Source organism: Narcine bancroftii, chromosome 1, assembly GCF_036971445.1.
Source record: "Narcine bancroftii isolate sNarBan1 chromosome 1, sNarBan1.hap1, whole genome shotgun sequence".
In the NCBI taxonomy this organism is placed as follows: Eukaryota; Metazoa; Chordata; class Chondrichthyes; order Torpediniformes; family Narcinidae; genus Narcine; species Narcine bancroftii.
Window position 1 is genome coordinate 253,081,646 of NC_091469.1, and position 24,892 is coordinate 253,106,537.

Sequence of the window (24,892 nt, forward strand, 5' to 3'; positions counted from 1 at the left end):
TGGTAAAACACTCCGACCTTGTTTTCTGACCCAAACCTTCCTTCGAAGCCTGTCACTTGAAGGTCAATTGCCTTTCTCTGGAACTGGTTCTCCATAATGAAAGTGCCCTTGTCTGAGAGACATAAAGCACAGATACACAAGCCCTGGTCCATGTTGATCATCGATATTCATATTGTTATTTCATAAATGTGAACACTTTCATCTAATTAACTACAAATTCCATTTGTTTTCCAAACAACCTACGCCTCAAGGTTGGTGTAACTTCCAGAATGCAAGCATTCTAACCTGAGCAGCTGCCCGATTAAATTATGCTTCTTTCAATTATTTTTGACTGGAGAAAATAGATTTCCATTCAACCCACTTGCTCACACTCCCAGCATCAACTACCCACCCCACCCCTATGCTGGTCTGTTGCCAGGTAACGCACTTACCTCAAAAGCTGGAGCATTTATGTTGCCTCTTGTCACTGAAGCTGATGATGTCACATTGCATTATTTATATCTGATTTACTGAATAACACTAGAAATTATTTTTTTTAAAGGCAATGAGCCATATGCTTGTGCCTTGCTTCCTTGACCCCCACGCTCCTTCCCCCATGGAGAAGAACCTTTAGAAAGGTCACCCAGGCGTTATCCCTGCCATCTGCTGTACTCTGAAAGCCAAAGTGAGGAACGGATGCTCCAGATTCAGGTTCCCAGGATGCCTTAAAGGTCTTAAAGGTCTGTGATGTCATTAACATGTGGAAGGGTTGTTTAAACCAGGAGCAGGAGTTTGGCCATCAGATCTTTCAAAGAATGTGGATTTTAGAAAATGAGATAATAAGGTTGTCACCAGGCCAATTATTACTGACTACACAAACTATGATTAGCGATGTCTTTCAAGCCTGTTCTTCTATTCATTAATAGGTCATTTCATGTCAGGCCTCTGCCTTGAGGCCGGCGACAGGAGTGGATGGAAAACTAACATCCTTCAGACAGCAGCCCTAAAAGGCTGCTCCAGCATCTCATTCATATCCAGAGGCGCCTTGTAGCGCCCTCCGGATCTGACGAAGGCGGGGAGTCTGGTGCCGTAGCGCCACCCGTTATCAATACATGGCAGAGCAATGGCTGTCTTCCATACCCATAATCCCCCAGGTAGCGGTTCTGGGAACCGCTCTGTGGTTCCCAGAACAGTTCCAGCTGCCTAGGGGATTATATGGGTGTTCTGAGCATGGCTCCCGCTGACAGCTCCCACTACCCCACAGCGCTCTGCCAATTATCCCTCTTCAAGAGGGGTTGGATTATGTGGCTCGGAGATTGCCTCTGCACATTCAGAGAGATACGTGGTTATGTTGAGACTATGTGAAATATATAAATCTACAGCACAGTGCAGACCCTTCGGCCCACAGAGTTGTGCCGGCCTAATAACCTTCCTAGAATTTCCCTTCTGCATCACCCTCTATTTTTCTCAGTTCCAGCTACCTCTCTAATGCACCTGCCTCTACCGCAGCACATTCCACCTCTCTCTGTGTGAAGAAGCACAAGTACTACCTCACTTTATCTTTGTGCTTTATCTTGCACTATTTTATTCATTTTGAAATATGGTTTTATAAAAAAAGTTTGCGCTGTGATAGGCTGCCACAAAACAACGAATCTCATGACAATAAATTCTGATTGTAATGACACTGAAGCAGCAATTCTCCTCACGTTCTCTGCCAAACTCTAAGGAACGACAGACCAGGACATCTTTACAGGTTAACATAAAGTTCAAATTAATTCCAAGTGCTATCAGACTCTTGAACTTCCCCATGATACATTAATTAGGGACTGCTCCAACACCCCAAGGGGCTTTTTTGCACTAGGATTACTGTGAATATTTATTATCTATATTATTTATGTATTTTTTAAAAAAATAATACAATTGGTTCATTATTACAGCTTTTTGTTTACAAAAACTAGTTTGCAACAAGTATTTTGGCAATTACACAATATACATGATTGTACCTTGTCGAAGGGCTCAGGCTTGAAACGTTGGTTATATTCTGTGTCTTTGCCTCCTATGGACGCTGGGGAGCCTGCTGAGTTTCTTCTGCACTTTCATATATTTTACTACAATTACAGCATCTGCAGACTTTATTGTTTCACCTTTAGTGTGCTGGCTGCTTTTCCAAGGCAGCAGGAAGTGTAGCTAAAGTTGACAGAGGGGAGGGGAGTGTGCGCGATGGCCTGAGCCGCATTCGCAGCCCTCTGCAGTTTCTTACAGTCGTGGCCGTCCCACGCGGAAATGCACCCTGTCAGGATGCTTTCAGTGGTGCATCGCTACAAGTTATTTAGGGATGCAGGTGAGATGCCAAGTCTTCAGGGGAAATAGAGGCCCTGGGGCAGTTTCCGGGCCATCGCGTCAACAGAGGTGGAGTAGGATAAGTCACTGGAGATGTTAATCCCTGGGAACTTAAAGCCAACTACTCTCTCCACCTCAGCACTGTTGATCCAGAATGGGGAGTGAGCTCCGCCCCTCTTCCTAACCAGCTTCTTGGTCTAGCTGACAAAGTGCTATTTATAAGGTGATGGATGTGTGTTTGTTTGACTGCTATTATCAAGCTACCAGAAAAAGAGGGCAGGGGAAGTATTGTTGTGGCTATTGGTTCAGATCACTAGGATGCACAGTATACTAACTACCAACTCCACATCCCTCCCCCTTAATCCATGTCTCCTGGACACCATCAGCCTGTTGCCAGGATCTCCACTGAGAGGTCGAGTAACTGAAGGAACAAAGCCTGAGCCAACTTAAACATAATGCATGCTGGAAACCAAAGGGCCCCCAAAGAGAGTCTGGCAAATAATCACAGCTGAGGGATGGCACAGTCATAGTCAATACTATTACAGCGCAAACAACCTGAGTCTGAATCTGGTGCTGTCTGTAGGGAGTTTGTACATTCTTCCCGTGTCTGGGTGGGTTTCCTCCAGGGGCTCTGGTTTCCTCCCACCTTTCAAACCCTATGGGGATTATAGGTTCATTTGGAGAGCATGGGCACGTGAGGCAGAAGGGCCTGTTGCCGTGCTCTGTGTATAAAAAGATCACCTGATATGCCTTGATGCTTCTGCCAGCATCCTAGATAGTTCATTGTTATACATAGCAGTACAGTGTGAAGATGCGCCACAATTCTCACTTGCTGCACGCACACAGGTACTTGTTATCAAATAAAACTACAATATTATACAGCACGGAAAGAAATAATAAATGTAAAAACCGATAATAAATATTTACTGTACAGCTAGTGGAAAAACGAGTGCAGCATTTCAGCAGTGCAGATGGGATCTAGATCATGGGTAGGGTCTGTCTTAGACTCTAAGAGACCCGTCAGAAAGTAGGAATATGTGAGTTCAGGTGTGGGGTTGTGAGAGGCCCAGCAGGTCCCCAGCTCAAGGGAAAGAGATGAGACCTGGAGTTGGCCGCTCCCCCGTTCCCGACTGCTGTCGGGAAGTCATTCCTGCACTAGTTACAGATCAGCCTCTCGTGACTAACCCCTTTGTGATTGATTGACTCTGGCCATTGCCTCTTCAATGACCACTCATGCAGATCACTCCAAGAGAGAGAAGCTTAACCTTGGTGTTATGATCTCTTTGCAAGGTAACTCTATGGCTGAGGCACTTTCCCTCCATCTTTCACCCAGCACCATTAGGAAGGAGCCACAGGAGCATCAAAATCAGGTGGCCAGCCCAAGAAGTCGAGATTGATGAACAGTATCCTGTGACCCTGGGTCACATAAATCAAGAGGAAATCATTCCAAAATATGTACAGTGTATTGTGTGAGCAGATGGTCTGGAGAAATGCTGTTTCATCTGGTTGTATATGTACAGAGGAAAATAAACTTGAACCTGAAGCTGTGTCATGTGGGAGCGTTACTGGGTGATCCCCCATTATTCAACAACATTAGGGGCAGTATGGTCAATGTAGCAGTTAGTGCAATGTATCAGCGACCTGCCGCTGTCTGTACGGAATTGGTTCGTTTGTAAAAATATATGGTGCCACTGTCGATGTTGCTTCTGGTGGGGATCCAGGGAAAGCAGGAAGTGGAGACACAGCGCTCCCCCGAAGGATCCTACCACCTAGTTCCGCTGCTGATTGCTCCATACAAGCTTAAAGTGGCCAGTTAAAGGAGCCGACAGAGTTTCATTTTAAATTCTGCAACTGTGGGATCTGGGTCCAAGATGGCAGCTGTCTCAAGGGGTTTGCCGTCTCCAGGGAAGCAACGGACTGGCACAGGACACTAGTGCGGGGAAAACATCCCCAGAGGAGAAGCAGAGGAGGTGATGCTAAGGATGGTGACTGTGGTGGCAGATCAGCGAGGGGCTCTGCAGCTGAAAGACACACACAGATGGCCAGCTGTTGGCGACTTGCTGCCTGATGAACCCACACAGGCGACGTTTTTAAAAATATTTCATTAAAGATTTTTAAACCACATACATGTATACAGCAACAAGAAAAAAATACATGCAGGTGTGTGTGTGTGTGTGTGTGTGTGTGTGTGTGTGTGTGTGTGTGTGTGTGTGTGTGTGTGTGTGTGTGTGTGTGTGTGTGTGTGTGTGTGTGTGTGTACAATCGCAGCGAGTTGCTCTTGGATGAGGAGGAACTTGAGCCTGAGGCTTCATCGTTATGGTAGGTCCAACTTCTTCAGCTGTACTTACCTCTTCAGCAACTGTTTTCTTAGTCATTTGAAACTTTTCTTTCCTTTCTTGTATATTGATTTATGAATAAATCCCAAAGATTTTAAGAAAAATGTTACTTCTAGTCTGTTTTTGATTAATTCTGCCGGGAGATGCATATTTTCGTCTCCAACCTACGCCCTCAGGCCATGCCCCCCAGCTGATGGTGACTTGAAGTCAAAGGACTCACACCAGGCTGGGGAATGCTGGAGACTAGCTCATGAGAACCAGGTATCGGAACCGGAATCAAGATGATGCTGAGAGCAAGGAGAGCTTCTGAAAGGCCCTGGGGGGGGCTGAAGGCTTCCTTATTGTGTCAGACATTGGGATCTGAGTTTGGGTTGCTGATGGTTTGTGGGGCAGCTGGGGCACTGGAGGTGAATGCACAGACACTCAGTGACTCTGGGGGACTCTCTTTTGCTTCTCTTTCTCTGACCGTAAGGGGCAATGCTAATGCCCAATGACTAATCTTCGTCTGCCCTATGGCAGACTAAAGGCATTTTTGTGTTATATTACATTTCTCTATTATTTCTTTGGCTTGGCTTCGCGGAAGAAGATTTATGGAGGGGGTAAAAGTCCACGTCAGCTGCAGGCTCATTTGTGGCTGACAAGTCCGATGCGGGACAGGCAGACACGGTTGCAGGGGAAAATTAGTTGGTTGGGGTTGGGTGTTGGGTTTTTCCTCCTTTGTCTTTTGTCAGTGAGGTGGGCTCTGCGGTCTTCTTCAAAGGAGGTTGCTGCCCGCTGAACTGTGAGGCGCCAAGGTGCACAGTTTGAGGCGATATCAGCCCACTGGCGGTGGTCAATGTGGCAGGCACCAAGAGATTTCTTTAGGCAGTCCTTGTACCTTTTCTTTGGTGCACCTCTGTCACGGTGGCCAGTGGAGAGCTCGCCATATAACACGATCTTGGGAAGGCGATTACATGACCACAAGCGGTGTCTGATCTGATCTCTATATCTGCATGTTTGGATGTTCTGGTTTCCTCCCAGCATCTAAAAACATACAGGATTGCAGAGTAATTGATGTATTTGGTTCATGGGTTGAAGGATCCTTGTTTTTGTGCTGCATCTTGACATTTTTTAAAAATGCATTTAACATGGAGGTATTCGTTGCTTTTACTGCTTTCTTGTTAAATGACTATTACACCTCAGCCTTGGATGGATAAGACACCAATAGCAGTGGTAGTTCCTTCCAGGTGTTTTCCTTGCTACGTATCAGCCTGTGGCTCCTTTCATAAGAGCATATGAAATAGGAGCAGGAGTCGGCCATCCGGCCCATCGAGCCCTGCTCCGCCATTCATTGAGATCATGGCTGATCTGATGATAGGCTCATCTCCACCTCCCTGCCTTTTCTGCATATCCCTTAATCCCCTTACTATGTAGAAATCTATCCAACCATGTTTTAAATATATTTCCTGAGGTCAATAGGCAGCGAATTCCACAGATTCACCACCCTCTGGGAAAAGCAGTTCCTCCTCATCTCAGTTCTAAATCTATTATCCTGGATCTTGAGGCTATGCATCCTAGTTCTGGTCTCTACCAATGTAAACAATTTATCTACCTCTATCTTATCTAACCTTTCTTAATTTTATATGTTTCTATAAGATCCCCTCTCATTCTTCTAAATTCCACTGAGTACAGTCCCAGATGATTCAATCACTCCTCATAGGTTAACTCCTTATTCCCTGGAATCAGCCTGGTGAACCTCCTCTGCACCACCTCCAAAGCCAGTACATTTTTCTTCAGGTAAGGAGAGCAGACCTGCACTCAATGCTCCAGTACCCAGTACAGTTGCAGCATAACCTCCCTGTTCTTAAATTCAATCCCTCTAACAATGAAGACCAACATTCCATTTGCCTTCTTGATAACCTGCTGCACCTGCAAACCGACCTTTTGTGATTCATGTACAAGCACTCCCAAGTCCTTCTAAATGGCACCATAATATAATATTATAATACAAAATAATATTCTGATCTTCCATTTTTCATTCCAAAGTGGTATCCTCATATTTACCAGCATTGTACTCCATCTGCCAGACCCTTGCCCACTGCACACTCTCTGTATCTTTTACACAATTTGCTTTTCCACTCAATTTAGTGTCATCAACAAACTTAGATACAATACACTCTGCCCCCTCTTCCAGATCATTAATGTACATCATGAACAGTTGTGGGCCCAGCACCGATCCCTGTGGCACCCCGCTCACCACTGATGGCCAACCAGAAAAACATTCCTGTGCCCTAACTCTCTGCTTTTTATTGGTTAACCAATCCTCTATCCATGCTAATACATCACCCCCAACTCCATGCCAATTTATCTTATGTTTAAGTTTTTTATGTGGGACCTTATCGAATGCCTTCTGGAAATCCAGGTATAAAAAAACCCATCTGCTTCCCACTTTCTACCACATTCATTATATTCTCAAAGAACTCCAGTAAGTTTGTCAAACAGGACATGGCTTTGCTGAATCCATGCTGCATCTACCTGATGGATCCACTTCACTCCAGATGCCTCGATATTTCTTCTTTAATGACGGCTTCAAGCATTTTCCCAACGACAGATATTAAACTAACTGGCCTATAGTTCCCTGCCTTTTGCCGAAATCCTTCTTTGAATAGTATCATGACGTTCTTCACCTTCCAATCAACCAGAGACCTGGCGGAAACCCACACAGACACAGACAGTGTAAGATTCGAGCCCTGGTCGCTGGCACTATAACATCATGGCGCTAACCGCTATGCTCACTGGGTCTCTGGCCTGAAATACTGTCTGTTTCGCTCTCTACTGATGCTACCTGACTTGCTGAGTATCTCCAACAGCTAGGTCAATATTTATTCCTCAAATTAACTTGTATTATGCAGATTGGATTAGTTTAAATTAGCATAATAGCTAATAAAGACATCATGGGCTGAGGGCTTGCTTCTGTGCTGTACTGTTCCCCATTCTATACATTACAGTATAAATTAGTTGCCATGAGCAAAAAAGATTCACAAGAATGTTACTGGGACCGCTGGGCTAGATTGGATGGGCTGGAAATTTTCTCCCTGGAGTGTAGGAGACTCGATTTCAGTTCATTTTAAATTGAGGGGAAACCTGAGGGGCAAGTTTTCCCACAAAGGTTGGGTGTGTGTGCGCGTGTGAGGAACGAGCTGCTAGTGAAAGTAGTAGAGGCAGGGGCAATTGCAATACTTCAATAGGCAGGGACATGGACAGGAAAGGTTTAGAGGAATACTGGCTGATCACAATTTTTAGTTGATAGATTTCAGGACTTATTGTTACTGACATCCTTGTTTAGTGTTTGTCCCACACAGAAGTTCTATAGAATAAGCTGCTGAAAGATAGACTTTTAAATGTTAAAATATCACTGAAGTGTGTCCTGGTGGGGTTTTGCCTGCTGTGATGTTATTTGAAGATGTGCCGCCTTCACAAACTGGCTGGTGCAGCTGGTTTCTGGGGATAAGCAGGCAGTTTCTGATTTGAGCACATCAATGACATTTGATCTGTCATTGATTTGACAAAGTAACTGGTACGAAGTAGGAAGCAAGATTGGAGTGATAGTCAAAATATGCCAGCATTCAAAATTTCCCTGGGACACTCTCACAAGAGGTTGTGATGCCTTGTTTTGGTCCGGTTGTAGGGGAGCTGGAGTCTACTGCCCTCAAGGACAGGAAAGAGCCAAGAAACAGTCTCCGCTAAGAGATGAGAGCACCAACATTGAACATGTGAATGAAAACGAAATCAAATCTGTACATGTCGGAAATACAAAATAAAGCAGAAAATACTTGCAAACTTAGAAGGCTGGGTTGTCCCTGTGGAGAAGGAAACATTTACCATCTCAGATCAAAGACCCTGCATGACAATAATAAAGTGTTTATTGTCATATGAACTGTACAATGTGCATATGTGCCAAAATTCTTATTGCTGCAGCCAAACAGGTACTTCATTAAAAAATTTAATTAAAAAAAGATAATAAATAAAAAAGATAGATGGATAATAAATACTCGCAGTTACCATAGTGCAAGTGGTATTGCAAAGGTGCAGATAGACTTTTTTTTGTGTGCTATTAGAGTAGTTTATTAGTGCAGTAAGATGGCAGCGGGGAAGAAGCTGACCTTTGGATGCTCGTCTTCAGGTTCCTCTACCTCCTTCCTGGTAGCAGTGTCAAGAGGGCATGGCTTGGGTGGTAGGGGGCTTTGAACACAGAGGCTGCTTTCTTAAGACTGATGCCCGTGATGGCGCTGGCCGAGTTCACAAACCTCTGTAGATTTTTCTTGTCTTGTGCATTAGCACCTCCAGGCTCTCCATGATACACCTATAGAAATTTGCAAGTCTTTGGTGACATAGCAAATCTCTTCAAATTCCTCTTGAACTATAGCCAGTGGCAAGCTTTTTTCATGATTGCATTGATGTCGAGGCCCCAGGACAGATGTTCAGAGACATTGACACCCAGGTATCTTGTATAACACAATTTTGAACAGCGTGAGTTTTGATATAATGCAGTCGGTCCCCACCCTGAGCAGTTGGTTCCAGACCCAAGTGGTTGTTCCCCATCCCAGTTTTCCCCAGTCACTGTCCCGAGCAGGCAGTCACCATCTTGGGCAATTGGTCGCCGGCCGAGTGGTCACTGTCCTGAGTGGTCACTGTCCCAGTCAGTCACCAGTCACTATCCCCGGCAGTCATTATCCCAGGTGGTTGGTCACCTTCCCAAGTAGACACAGTCATGAGAGGTTGCCATCCTCAGTGGTTGCTGTCCTGAGTGGCCACTGGCCCAGTGGTCACCATCCTGGGTGGTCATTGTCCTGAGTAGTCCTGTGCTGAGCAGTCCTGTCTTGAGCAGTCACATCCCGCCAGTCGCCAGTCACTATCCCTGGCCATTGCCATCCCGAGCAGTTACCGATCCAGGTGGTCACTGTCCCAGGTTGTCATTGTCCCAGGCAGTCACCGTCCCAGGCAGGCACCATCCTGGGTGGTCATCTCGAAACTTCAGGCAACCGTCATTTCAAACAAAGCTGAGGGCAGGTGTCCGACGATCACCTGGCTCTGCGTTTCTGCCTTCATCTCCCCCCACCCCTCACCTGACAGATTGTGCACGGTGAGCGTCGTGGGCTGAGTTTGCTGGAGACAGTTAAAGGGAGTTTGAAGTAAAGAAATGCAAACTACATTAGACAAATATTTTCTTATATAATCAATGTTCGCTTATCGCCAATGAAGATCTCTGTCATTTTTCAGTTTTATACATGTTTGTTTAAGAGTTCAAGGCAAAAGAATAAATAATTATAGGATTGGAATGTTTTACATTAAAGTACATTATAATAATGCTTTGAACAGTGTGGTTTTCCATAGCATTGATCTTGTTTGGAATGTATGACCCCTTGATGAAGACTGGCTCTTGTTCTGCTAATTTCCCCTTCCTGAAGTCCACAATAAACTCATTGGTTTTGCTCACGTTGAGTGCAAGGTTGCTGTTGTGGCCCTAGTCAATGAACTGATCGATCTTCATCCTATACTCTTCCTCGTTGTCGCCTGTGATTCTGCTGATGACCGTGGTGTCATCGGCAAATTTGTAGATGGCACTTGAATTGTGCCTGGCCACATAGTTGTGGGTGGGCAGTGAGTAGAACATCCTCGATGTGCACCAATATTGATTGTCAGTAAGGATGTAATATTGTTTCCAATCCATACTGGCTGTGGTCTTCCGATGAAGAAGATATGGATCCAGTTGCAGAGGGTGTGGGTGGTGGGGGTGGGAGGGGTGGGAGGAGAGCAGAAGGTCAGATTTTGGAACTTGTTGACCAGCATTGAGTGTATGATGGTGTTGAAAGCTGAACTGTGGTCAAAGTAGCCTGATGTATGTGTTGCTGTTTTCTAGATGGTCCAGGGCTAAATGGAGAGCCAGTGATTTTGCATCTGCTGTGGAATGATTGTGACGGTGGGTGAATTGCAGTGGGTCCAGATCTTTTACTTAGGTGCAAATTAATTCTGGCCATGACCAACCTCCTAAAGCATTCTCTAGACTCTAGTCTGTGGTCCTTCCTCACACAGTGGCTGCCCCAAGTCTCGGTGCGTCCCTCAGCACATACTCCTGCAGCCTGAAATGTGCCAATCGGCAGCATTCCCATATTGACATCTCCTTGTGTAGAAAGCCGAACAGGTTTCGGGCAGACTCTTTCACCGAGCTGATGGTCTTCCAGCAGATCTGGATGCCTGACTCTGGGAGTAGCCCGTAGATCAGAGTTCTCAGTCACACTGTTGTTGGGGATGGACCATGACAAGGACCCTTGCATCCTTCTCCACACGCTCTTAGCAAATCTGCATTCAGCAAAGAGGTGGGCGACTGTCTCCATTCCTGTGCAGACATTTCGCAGGCAATGTGTGTTTGAGTGATGCTCTGGTTGTTTTGGAAGGATCGGACTGGGAGGACTCCTCTCACTGCCAGCCAGGCCAAGACCTGGTGCCTATTTTTGAGCCTTGGCAAAGTGACGTTCCGCCAGAAGACCTGGATAGACTGTTCGGAGAAACCACCCACAGGGTCGTCTTTCTTTTTCAATCTTTTTATGGATTTTAGTTTACAATAAACTATGGGTGGAGAGAATAAGAATACATAATTAAAAAGATTACAATATAAAACAATCAGTGCATAATAGTAGTCTCTTCATCTCCCCATACTCAATCAAAGAGAAAAGAGCAAAAAAAATATTTTTCCTAGGTTACAATATCTTTTTCAAACATTGCCTATATTTATTCTGCAGAATTTTTTTCAGGAATTGAATAAATATGTAAGAAAGTTTATTTGGAAGTGAAATATGTTGAGAGTCTCGTTAGAAAAATTAACTTGGAAATTTGAATTGGGAGGTTTACAACTTTCAAATTTTAAAGATTATTATAAAGCAGCACAAGTGAGATTTTTTTCTTCCTTCTTTGAACAGGGAGAGAAACCACCGTGTATTAAGATAGAGATGGATAAAATAGGTGAGTTTATGTCTGAAGATTTTATATATAAATGGGATACGAGATGAATAACTGGTGAGAGGGATACTCCACTGTTGAAACATTGAATATGTGGTACAAGGAAAATGTTGAAATGGGAATGAGGAATTATGAGATACCTAAAATACTATTTATTCCATTCACAATGAACAACTGACTTTTTAATACTTGGTCGAGCAAAGGAATTAGGAGAATAGTGGATTGTTTTGAAGAGAGAAGTTCAATGTCATTTGATCAATTGAAAAATAAATATAGGATACAAAATAATACAAATTTTTGTTATTATCATATAAAGGCTTATTTATGGGAAAAATTGGGTCCAACAATGCCTGAAAGGAGTGAAGTAGAAAGTTTGATTTGCAATAAATCTATTAAGAAGTTTATTTCAGTTATGTCTACACTATTGGAAAAGGGAATTCAAAACAAGGAATCCATAGATCAGGACAGAGATGGAAAACTGATTTAAGTATTAGAAAGGGGAGAAAAATTGGTTTGAATTTGTCATGATAGAAAATAGATAGAGATTGGTTCAATGTAATTTAATTTTACCCCACAGAAATTAAATTGACTGAAATCAAGTGTATCAGATCAATGTTTCAGGTGTAATGAAGAGACAGATACTTTTTACACTCCACTTGGTCATGTCCAAAATTGAAACCCTTTTGGTCGGAATTGGGATCATTTTTAGAATGGATCACTAAAGTTAAATTTCCTCAAGATCTGATGCTTTTCTTATTAGATAATATATCTGGGACAAGGCCAAAACTGAAACTTGTATGTTTCAAAGGGAATTCATGGAAAATGGATTTGTAGTCACAACAAAATGTATAGCAGTGACGTGGAAATCAGATTCACATTTGGGAATGGGTGGTTGGCATATTGAAATCCATAGTTATATACCTCTTGAGAAAATTACATATAAATTAAGAAATAAATATGATACTTTAAAAAAAAATTTGGTGCCCGTATTTACATATTGAAAGTGATCTTCGAAAACACAGAGAACCTTATCAACTCCTTGGAATTAGTATCCTTTATCTGGACATCAAAATCCGGCAAGTGGGGAGAGAGGAGGCAGTGCGAGTCAGGCAGGCGAGGGACGGAGACTGGCAGCGCGAGTCGGGCGGGAGAGAGGCTGGCAGCATGAGTCGGACGGACAAGGGGGTGGGGAGACTGGCAGCATGAGTCGGGCGGGTGAGGGGGAGACCGGCAGCACAAGTTGGGCGGGCGAGAGACCAGCAGCATGAGTTGGGTGGACAAGGGGGTAGGGAGACTGGCAGCGCGAGTCAGTGGGCGAGAGGGCAGGGTGACTGGAAGGGGGTGGGGGTGGATACGTCAGCATAATTTGGTGTGTGCTTAAATCTGGCTTTGCGAAATCCATAAAAATCTGAAGTTCAGAACACACTGTCCCCAAGGATCGGGTACCTGTATATCTTTAAACTTGACAGAATGTATTGAAATTTTAGTGACCAGATGTGTTTCTTTCTTTTTCTTTTTTTTCTCTAATTGTTCTCTCTTTTCTCTTACTCCTTTTTGTTCTTTATGTTTTTTTGGGGGGTTATTATTATTTGGGGGAACAGGATGGGAGGGGTTGGCGGGGTATATAATACCATGTATCTCTGATTTGACACATATCAGGGATATTTTCTGTATGTGGATATTAATGCATGGAAATTTTTATAAAATATTTTTAAAGAAGAAAAAAGCAAAGAAAATAAATTTACATTATAGTAATCTAATGAAGAAGAGAAGAAAAAAAACTGGATCGCCATGGATCAGCATCCATCACTCTTAAGAAGCCTGGTCCTCACCCAAAAGAGAAACTTAATGGTATCAGGAAGGGACAATAAATCAACAAAAATGTTAGAAATTATATCACGCAAAAATATTGTATGAATGGGCACCAGGTTTCTTCAAATTTAACAGAGGGATCAAATGTAGCACTTCTAATATTCTCTACAACGGGCCGTGGTTTGAGAAAACCATTGAACCATCGTAAGCAGAGTGGAGTCCTTCCATTTAAGAAGAATTGCTTTCCTAGCCCATAGGGTGATAAAAGCTATCATCCAATGAGCAGAAGCCAGGAAACGCTCCTAACACTCCACAAAGAGCAGTTAAGTGATTTGGTTGTAAATCAATTGCAAGGATTGTTGAAAAAGTACCAAAGATATCTTTCCAATATATTTCTAGAACCGGACAGGACCAATACATGTGGGTCAATGAAGCCACTTGAGAATTACCCACTGGGTCCACTGAGTTCTCATCTCTCAGAGTCTGCAGGACATTCTATACTGACCACTGACTGATGGTCTTGTGGTCAAGGGTGTTTGTCAGGAATCATTTTTCCACGCAGGATAGGTGGTGTGGCAAAGTTTAGCTGACTGGGTCATTGTGCGGCAATGGGGCCAGGCACCTGGGACAGATGGTGCCCTTGTACATTGGTTCCTCGCACAGCCTGTTGCAGCCACACACAAAGGTGGTCATCAGGATAAGGGCCACGCTGGGTACGCCCTTGCCTCTGTTGCCTGGCGACTTGTACATGATGACCTTTCAGACCCTCTCCATCTTGGATCCCCATATGAACCAGAAGCTTACTCTGGTGACCACCAGGGTGGAGGTGCGGGGGATAGACTACACCTGCATTATGTACAACAATAACCAGAGTACCTCGTGCCTGATGACCAGGTTCTCCCTGTTATTGAGAGGGAGCACCACGCCCACAGACCCAATTTCTGGTGGACCTTTGCAATCTGCTCCAACTGATTCTTGTTGCACACCTCAGCTCCTCCAAACCAGATCCCCAGCACCTTCAGGTAGTCAGATCTGACTGTGAAGGGGATGGTGGAACCAGTCAGGCCAGTTAACGAAGACCATTGCCTTGCTCTTCCTTTGGTTTACCCTGGCACCCAAAACAGACTCAAAATGGCTGCAGATGCTGATGGGCATTGAGGGGCTGAGAGCGAGGGGAAGATCCTCAAATGACAGAGGGGAGTAATGACAAGGTGTGACAGTGGAGGCAATGGTGAAATTAGAGAACGTATGTAACAATGAAAATGTATGGACGTGACACTGAGGATGTGAATCAAGTTTGAATGGTTTTCTTTTCTGTAACTAATTTATTGTGAATAAAACTTATTTTTAGAACAAAGGAAAGTTCAAGAGCTTTATGGCTGTTGGAAATAAACTGTTTTGAATCTCAAGCTGGGAGCTGAGAACTAGAAGCATTAAGCAATAACCTTTAAATCCTTAGAACGTTGCCTGACCCATTGAGTCCCTCCAGCTTCTCTTTGTACACCGATATATCCCAGTTGAGAGGCAGTCGGCTCCCATAAGCTCTCCAAATGCAACCAGTTTCTTCACCTCTTGTGCATACTGCAGTCCTAAAATGTTCATCAAAGTTCCCCTGTATGGGTTCGAACATGCCCAGAATTTTATTGAGCAGCAAAACTTTAAGCTCAGAAAACAGACCAACTGGGTTTGACAGGTTTCCCTTGTTGTGATTGATTAAAGTAACCAGACTGTGTGGCTTGCACAATAAGAATTCTATGCCTATTTCAAAGAATGGCTGCATATTTAATATATGAGTATTAAAATTCAGCAATTTGTTCTGTTTAATTTTGGGAAGAGTGTTTTAATTTTGAGGGAAATACACCTGATCAAAGTTGATGTGAAATCTGCTGATGGGAGTGGATGAATAAAGCACGAGGAAACCTTTAACAGTTGGACTCAGAAGCAGTGGCAATACAGTTTATGATTTTTATCGCTGGTGGAAGGTGATTTTGCAGGGTCTGACAAATTGCTGGTTCCAAACGAGGAGAAAGTTTCAGTGCCATTCAGAGTGAACCAGGGTGGGTCAGTTAGGTTGGCTGATTTATCTTTTCCGCGGATATCAATGATGGTGACCTTGAAAGGAAATGTGTCACAATGTCTGCACCTTCTGTGGAGTCTTAATGCAGTAATATGCAGAAGGTTAAGAACGATGAGGAGGTGACTCATTCACACAAGACTCAGGAATGGCAGTGAGAGACAGGTACACGCACACATCATTTTTCACCCAAATTCTCCTTCATTTGGGCACAGAACTCTCTAGACTTCACTGTTTTTCAAACCCAGTTAAAAGGTTATCCATGATCACAAGTGATGAAATTAATTTAAATGTACAAAGGGGGCATTTGCTTTTCATTAATTCCAGCTGCCTTAACAAATGAGAGCTTGATCTTATCATTTAAAATACTGTAAAACTTGTCATTGCCGGGTGTAGGAAATGTCCAATGAATAAATTAAAAATCTGTCAGTTTTCTGTCCCCAGGATAGAATAACTTCTGCATTTTTATATCGTCCTTCACAACTCCATGACTTTCAGAACCCATTTTCACGTCAGAAACTTTTATAACTGAGCTTTATTTGCTGCAGCATTTAAGAATTTTGTACGTTGTTCAATGTGTATGACAATAAACTCAGGGTCTAAATGAATTAGTTCACCTGCTGTCTTCAGTGTGCCAAGCACAGGTCTTGGTGAATTGAGGCAAAGCGTAACTAAAGATCAAGGGACTTTAAATACTTGCCCACCGAGACTTGGACCATCTACAGCAGGCATTCCAAGGCACTAAAACAAGGGTGTCAAACTCAAATTCACAGAGGGCCAAAATTAAAAACTTGGACTAAGTCGTGGGCCAAACTAAATATTTATTGAAATTTTTCAACAACATCTGCATGTTTTCTCTTCTTTCAACATATGTAATGTTAAACTTTTTCTTATTAAAATAAATGTTTAATAATAATTTTGGTTAAACTCTTTCCAGAAGAAGCATTAACAAATGAGAAATAAAATATTCAATAAATAATATTTGTCTATAGCCTTTAAGCTCCTTTTAAATGTATTTTTTTTCACAAGCCAACAAGTCAAAAAAATAACAACTTGCTTCAATGACAAACAGGTTTGTCTTTTAAAATGATGAACATATAGTCTGCCTCCCACCTGTCTTGAAAGGTCCTGTTTTCTGTCTTTCGTATGGCCATTTTTCGTAAGGGGTTTATTACATGTGAATTAGGCGACAGGTCGCAGATGTTAAGAGAGGAGGTGGGGGCGCTTAGCAGGCTGACGGGCCGGCGCCAACGCATTTGCAAAGCATTCTGGGATCTGTAGTATTAGCTGTGCATGCGCTATACTGGCGCGGCGGCCAGCGGGCCAGCTCTAATACATATTTGATATGATCTTGGGAGCCAAATATAATTATATCACGGGCCAAATTTGGCCCGCGGGCCTGAGTTTGACATGTGTGTACTAGAAAAATACCACTGGCAGTCTTTCTCAAAAGCTTTTCAACTAACATCAGACTTCTGTGCTGTGTGTCCGTTGTGGTGTTGAAGGCGAGGATGCTACCAGTTTGTACACAAGTCAGGTTCCACCGTAGGGAATGAAAAGCGAGAAACTGGAAGTACTGGCAATCTGAAGGAGAAGCAGAATACGCTGAAGATAGAAAAAACAGCAGCACTGCCTGAGCTGTTGTCACAGTAGCTCTGCCACTGGTCTGGACCTGGTAGAGGGTGGAGCGGAGGCACAGAGCTGATGTCGATGGCTCCGTACGGGCTTTAAACTGCCCGTTAAAGGTGCCAACTGTGTTTTTCTTAAATCCTGCAAGCACAGAGGTCTATGCCCAAGACATTGTGTTAGTCAGCGTGCTCTGGGGTTGCAGACTCTGGGAGAGCACCCTAGTGCAGAAGGAGAAGCATGGAAGATGACCCCACAGGGATGGTGTCCATGGCAGAGGACCAGGAAGGGGCTCAGCAGCTGAACAACACATATACAGGTTGTTGGTGACTTGTAGCCTCAGAACTCACGCTGGCTGTGGGCTGCTGGAGACAGGCTCATGGGAACCAGGTGTCTAACTGAGATTCGAGAGGGTGCTGAAGGCAAGAGGGGCTCCCAAAGATGCAAAATGCTTTGTGATCATCCAGGTTTGAACCTGGACCTCGGGCGACCGATGGTTTTAACAGGAGTTTGTACAGCTGCTGCAGGAGCACTGAACTGTCTTTCTCTGATTGTTATGGGCGCCGAGCAAAGCTCATGACGACTCTTTGTTTGCCTTATGGCTGACAGAAGTTGAAGTATGTTATACATTTTTCTATATTATTACTTGAACTCTAGAACCTTGGTGATATTTAGCAGGGTCAGGCAGCCACATTTGGAAAGAAGATCAATCAATATCTCAGGACCAAGGTGACGCCCCCCAAGGGCAATTCATATGATCATTTTAGACAAGAAATGTATATTTGTCAGGACACTGGGAATTCGTCCCTGCTCTTCGACAGCTAGTGGTGCGTAATAGTTCACACCTAGCGGTAAAGCAGATAGGACCATGAATTAACGTACCTCCTGAAAGACATGGGTATTTTCCTGGAAATATCAATTAGCAGTTTAATGATTAAATTGTTCAGCAGATGATCTAAAATCTTTGATAACCATGATGATGTTGGGTCCTCTGCATCTTAACTGATTAATTTCATGTGCTGTAGTGTTGGGCTGAATTCACAGCCCTCAGGATAGTGTAAATACCATTACGTCGTAGACCAGCAACAAAACAAATTCATCAAGACAGTATTATTTTTAAAACTCGATATTTATTAATAACAATTAATAATATAACAACTTAACTTAAATCTAACCTTAACCCCAAATATGCGCAAATGTGTGTGTGTGTGTGGATTACACAAACCATTACAGCTTTGGCACAATTCTGAAAAGTTGATTCAAAGTTCAGTCTTTGTAATCCTGCATTGAAACTCAAAACCTTTCCACTGATGTTCAGAAGTCATTATAAAGTAGGACACTGAGTCATCATACTTCTCAAAACTCATGAATCCTTATCGAGTTGCTTCCAGAGAAATGTTCTTTCATACGAATGATTGTCACAACTCCCCTTTTCCTTGTGTAGGGGAAACAAAACTTGTGACTTCCACAATGTTTCCATGAACCCAAGCAAGGGTTAAATGAAATGACCATGAGAATAATCATGATCCAAATACTGGAATGTCACTATTTGATCACTATTTCGCCCGACAAGGAGAAAACAATAGCAGTGTCCATCCCACACAAAGTTACTTCCTGACTTTTCAGATACTGAATGCTGCTTCTTCAAGTGTGTCAATCACTTGACTTGCTTGATCCATACTGATTTCAGTTTCAATTTCCCCAAATCATGAGTCATAAACATATAACTTCTCCTCACCAGATGTCTTTTCCTTAGGTAAATAATCCATTGCTATAGTCTTTAGTTGAGAGCATTAACTCTGTTTACAGCTTGGATTGAGGAGGCTCAAAATGTTACTATGAAATCTGTGCATGTTCACACCCTGTTCCAACCCCCAAAGTAACTCACTAAAACAAACAGAAGCCTGCAACTATTCTAATGGTCTGATGATCTGTTTAACCCACAGGAACTGAGTTTTAAACATTTGAAGTGATCATTGGACCCTTGTTGTACAAGGTGGGACCTTGTGGAGTTTGGAGGGGGAAGGTGGAAGGCGACTTGTTTACTTTCCTTATCCCTTGTTATCTCAACTCAGGGGACAACTATTGCTGTACAACACACTCAAAGACAAGTAGAAATAATTAAATCCAAGTTATTCTGATAAGCCAAGTGCAAACTCAATGCAGTGGGATCGGTCACCACTTACCTTTCATTGGAAAAATTCCAAATTATAGAACCCTGGGCATCGTGTAGCCAAATAGGGCAGCACATTGAATCTTACCTTAAAATCTAACCATCAGTATTATTGTGAGAGTGTTCACCAGCTACTAATCATTTTGCATTCTTTTAAGTGCTATAGATAATCCCCAAATGAACAACGTAACAGCCATAGCAAGATGGATGCACGTGATAGCTGTTTGTAGACAATAAGGTAAACTATAAATATATATAGATATATATATATATATATATATATATATATATATAAATATATATTTAGACTCATAGTCATTAAGTCATGCTCTTTGGCCCACTATGTCTATGCAGCCCTTTGAGAACCCCTTCTAACTCAGTCCAATTACTAGCTCTTAGCTGGTTGCCTTGTCTGCTTTGGTTTGTCCATATACTTGTTAAATGTTGGGAAAGTACCTGCTGCCACCACCCTGTCAGAACTGTGCATCGCAAAATCCAGAATAAAAAAGATCCCAACCATAGTTCCCCTCTACATCCTATTCCTTATTGTTGAACTATAGCTTTCATAAAGCTTTGGTTGTAAGAATAAGCTTCCCACCATCCACCTTATATGTGTCTGTCATGCTCGGAAGAGTATCAGGCTCAGTGGGTTCACAGAGAGATGAGTCTGGTCACAAGTGTGGCAGTCACACGTAACTTTAATCAACAGGGGAGAATGTTAAACGGTAATCGATTACTATTTCATATAAACAATGATAAAGACATTCACCTTGGACTGAAGTTGGACTCCAACAATAGTGAATCTATATTCGACAAGCTCGCACACTTGATACAGGTACTCTGACACACACCCAGTTCCCTTACCAATGGAGGAGCGGCTCTCTGCAAGAATTGATCTACCGCAATAATACGACTCAGGTTCACAGTAGTGCACACCTTACCTGCGAATGAATGTGATAAGTGTTGGCGTTAATCTGTGCTGCTAGCCAATAATGAACCCAGGAGATTTAAATTAGCTAATGGCAAGATGTGAACCAATGGGTGGCTAGAATCCAGCATTGATTGACAGGTGATGTGACTTCCAAATAAGTTTCAGACAGGGAGGACACGTGACAATCCACAATACACATATTCCAGACAGGCAGGGAGGCCACAATTCCTCCAACAGTGTCCCCCATAATTTCAAATGCCTCTGTGAGGTTCCCTTCAGCCTCCTCTATTCCATAGGATGTAGGAGCAGAATAGGTCCTTTGGCCTGTTGACTCTGTTCCACCATGGCTGATGTATTTCTCCTCCCTTCTCCCTGTAACCTTTGACACCCTTACTAATCAAGAACCAATCAGTTACCACTGTAAATTACCCCCTGACTTGGCCTCCATTGCTGTCCATGAGGATGAATTCCACTGATTCATTACTCTCTGGCTTAAGAAATCTCTCATCTCTTTTTATTCTGAGGCTGTTCCCGTTGGTCCGAGACTCTACCACAACTGGAAACATCCTCTCCACGTCCTATCTATTCGGCCCATTCCAGACCCAGCCTGTCTCACCTCTCCTCATTGCTGAAACGCTTCGTACCAGGCAACTTTCACCTGGTCTCACTCCAGTGCTACCACTCCTCCCTCTAGTGTGGTGCTCAGAGTAGCTTGACCAACTTCCTTCCTGGTCTGACATTTTAATGCCCTAGCTAAGAAAGATAATAATTCATAAGGACCACAAGACATAGGATCAGAAACAGGCTGTTCAGCCCATTGAGTTTACCCCACCATTTTCCCACTCAGCTCCATCGCCCATAACTTTTGATGCCCTGGCTAATCAAGAACTCAACCTTAAATATCCTCCATGACCCGACTTCCACTACCGCCTGTGGCAACAAATTCCACAGATTTACCACCCTCTGGTTCAAGAAATTCCCCCGCATCTCTGTTCTAATTGGCCACCCTGTAGAGCGCGTCGAAAGAACCAAAGACTTGTTGATCCAAACCAAGGCTTTTATTAACTAGAAGACTAGAGCATATCACAAGTAGGTCGACCAGTCCAGAATGACCTGGTCTAGCTAGGAGCAATCCTTTAAGACCTGCCAGTAGGTGTGACTACACTCCCAGCCAATCACAGTCATCCTACACTACCATCTGTACATATACACATTGGTGATAGAATCTGTACTATCACATGCCCTTCAATCCTTCTTCACCGGCTTGTTAATTTAAACTCCAGAAGGAGTAAAAATTGAATAGGCTTTCGAGCTGCCTCTTCAGTGGGCAGTGCTCTGGATGATAATTCCCATTTATGTGGAGCAACTGAATTGGTTCAGAGCAAAGCAGGTTGAGGATGCAGAGCCTCTGCTCCAGCCACAGGTTAGGTAAACAGATTTAGTGTCGTAATTCCACTGTGTGGTCGGGAATCCATTGCTTGTGTTGCTGTTGTAAGATCCTTGAAAGTGCCATATTACAGGCCCTCCATGTCATTAACTTGTCATCACTCCATGCATTCAATATGAAACCCCAGCAATTCACAGTTGAAACCGTCAGTGAAACATTCCAGCATAAGTGAGCTCTGTCATTTCAGGAGAAGGGAGCACAGCCTTTAATGAATAGCTTCTCCCATTCTCTGCCAAATGAAGGGGATGCTGGTGGCCAGGGGCTCACACTGCTGGTGGTGCAGCCAGGAGGGTGCACTGCTGCTATCCACCCAGGTGAGCATGCTCCCCAGTGTGTGGCTGCAGGGCGCCAGACCTCTGCTTGCTGACCGTATGTCTCGCTGCACTCCAACCCACTGTAAATGGATCTGACGAGGAGCTCGAGGCATTGACTAGTTGCAGAGACCGTTCTGATTCTGTCTGCCCATCTGCACTTCCACTCCCTGCATGAGCGACCCTTCTTCTATCTCACTGGCCCACATTGCCACAGCACAGCGTTCAGAGCACTCTCATCCCAGTCGGTGTGGCTGCTGGACAGGGGAGAAGAGAGGAGCACTTTGCTGAGGTTTGCTGGATTCATTGGAAGGGCATGCAAGTTCCAGGATTTAGACCCTGTGACGTATTTCCCAGTCAAGGCAGGTTACAGATGGAAGGTGAACTTATAGCTGGTGGTGTTTTCCTGCACCTTGTGTCTTGGTCCTTCTCAGGTTTAGTAAACTGACAGGTAAACAAGACGTCTGCAGAAGCTGGGGACTAGTACACTACACAAAAGTGCTGGAAAAACTTGGCATCTGTGGAGAGCAAAAGGCATTTCAGGCCTGAGCCCTTCTTCAGGTGTGCCGAATATAAATGTGGGGGGCAGGGTGGGGTTGGGGGGAGGAGAACAAGCTGGCAGCTAATAGGTGGATATGGGCTGGAGGGAGAAGACAAGAAAGGAGCTGAGAGGTGATGGGGTATGAGGCTGAGACATGTTCTGAAAGAAGGGAAGGGGAGAGAGAGCTGAAGGAAGGGAGTCAGTGGGTTGGAGGGAGACAGACAGGGGTGGGGCTTAATGGGAATTGACGCTGATATTGGTGCCGTTTGATTGGAGAATGCGAGTTGGATTATAATGTGTTCCTTCAATTTACATGTGGCCTCAACGTGGCAGTACATGAGGCCATGGACAGAGAGGTTGGTGTGGCAATGGAGAGTGGAATTAAAATGGTTGGAGATCCTTGCCGTAGCAGCAGACAGAGCCGAGGTGCTCAACAAAACAATCTCCAGGTCTGCATCCAGTCCCCCTGATGTAGAGGAGGCAGCATTAGGAGCTCCGGATCCGGTAGAATCCTACAGATTCGCAAGTGAAGTGGGCCCTGACTGGTGGTGAGGGAGGAGGTGTGGGTACATGGGAAAGTGCCAGAGGGAAGAATGGTGGGAAGGAATTAGTGGACGAGATAGTCCTGGAGGGAGTGATCGTGGAAAGCAGGGCAGAGGAGGGGAAGATGTTTCTGAAGATGGGATTACAAAGACTGACACTTTGGAATAAATGGGTGGTCTGATGAAAGGTCTAACAGGGCAGGTTTGCACTTACTGGAGCTGAGATGGGACTTGACCGAAACACGGAAATTCCTTTCTAGGTCTTGATGGTGCAGATATGGAGAGGATGTTTCCTCATGCGGAAATCCAGTAAAAAAGAATCCTTGTTTGAAAAGAAAGGGTTGCGCATTTAAGACATAGAAGAGATTATTTTCTTTTGAGGGCATGAGCTTTGCAACTCTTCCACAAAGGACAGCAGATGCAGAACCTTTGAATATATTTAAGGCAAAGGTAAATGGATTCTTCATGAGCAAGGGGAGGAAAAGATTATTGGGGAAAAAGCACAATGCTGGAGAAACTCAGCAGGCCAAGGCTCAAGCCCGAAACGTTGGTTCTGTATTTTTACCTTTTCTATCTAAAGTAGACTGTTTGACCTGTTGAGTTTCTCCAGCACTGTGTTCCTACTTCAACCATGGTGTCTACAGATTTACTAAAGATTACTGGGGTAGATGGGAGTTGAGTCAGATTAACCATGACCTTACTGAATGGTGGAACCTTTCCCTCCCAATGTGTGTGTGTGTTTGTTTGTTTGTTTGTATGTTCCATTGAATGTACGTGTGGACTATTTCATTTTCTGATGAGCTGAGAACTAAACATTATGCAATCATCAATGAACATCTCACCTCTGCCACGATGTGATGGAGCAGCTGATGGTGATGTCTAGGAGCTGGGATTATTGTCCAAGGTCATAGCCATTCCTGTTACCAAACCCTAATTGCCCTTGAGAAAGTGCTGATAAGTGACCTTCTTAACCTGGTGCGTAGTACTCTGAAGAGACTTGTTGAGGTACTTTAGATTCACCCTCATATGACCTAGACATTTGCCAAAGGACGTTAGTTAACCAGATGGATCATTTTAAAAAGACCAGCTGCGGTCTTTCACCAAAGTCCAGATCATTAACTAAACTACAACCACAATGGATGACTTGTCTAGTGACTTAACCACTGTATCACCAGCCTTCACTTTTAATGTGAACATCAGGTTATAGGATTCATTGTCTATCCTTAACTGCCTCTTGCTGAACTATTTGTATCAGATGGAGTACAAAGTACAGATTTCCTCCCCTGAGCCTGTTGGTGAACCAGCTGGGTTTCTGTGGCAATTTGCTGGCTTTATGACCACCATTGCATTTGTAATCCAAATTTAATTGATCACTCAAAGTTAAATACCCCATCTGCTATCCTCTGCTCTGGTCATGTTAATCCCCCAGGCGTCTACACACTAGTCCTGTAATAGTTATGCTTCTGCTTCCGTGTGTGGTTCACAGGTTGTGTAAAGGGTGGGATGTGAAGGGGTGCTTTGGAGGATCCTTGACTCAGGAATCAGACAGCATTCCCAAGATCCATCGAGAAACGCAGACGCTGGAAATCCTGAGCATGCAAAGAATTGCAAGAGGACCTCAACAGGTCAGACAGCATCCATGGGTAGGAATGGTCAGTCAACATGTTGGGTCAGGAACCTTTATCTTTTATCCAGATAAGTAACTGCAGTGCACTTTGTAGATGATGCAGGAATGTCAGGAATCAAATAGATTGGAGTTTATAGTTTAAATGTGTAAATTTTCT

General features: G+C 43.8%; 1 protein-coding gene across 5 annotated transcripts in view; it reads left to right on the plus strand.

Annotated features, from left to right (window-relative positions):
• The first annotated feature begins 515 nt into the window (after window positions 1-515).
• The window catches only part of LOC138741411 (tetraspanin-18-like), a 74,351-nt gene continuing 49,974 nt past the window's right edge, over window positions 516-24,892 (plus strand). The window contains exons 1-3 of one of the 5 annotated variants that reach the window (XM_069895462.1): window positions 516-719; window positions 8,323-8,620; window positions 11,612-11,654. The gene's annotated coding sequence lies outside the window, so the exon portion shown is untranslated. Of the gene's footprint in view, window positions 720-8,322; window positions 8,621-10,554; window positions 10,615-11,611; window positions 11,655-19,494; window positions 19,575-24,892 lie in introns of all 5 variants that reach the window. The other 4 variants (XM_069895473.1, XM_069895492.1, XM_069895455.1 and 1 more) reach the window with 4 other exon arrangements.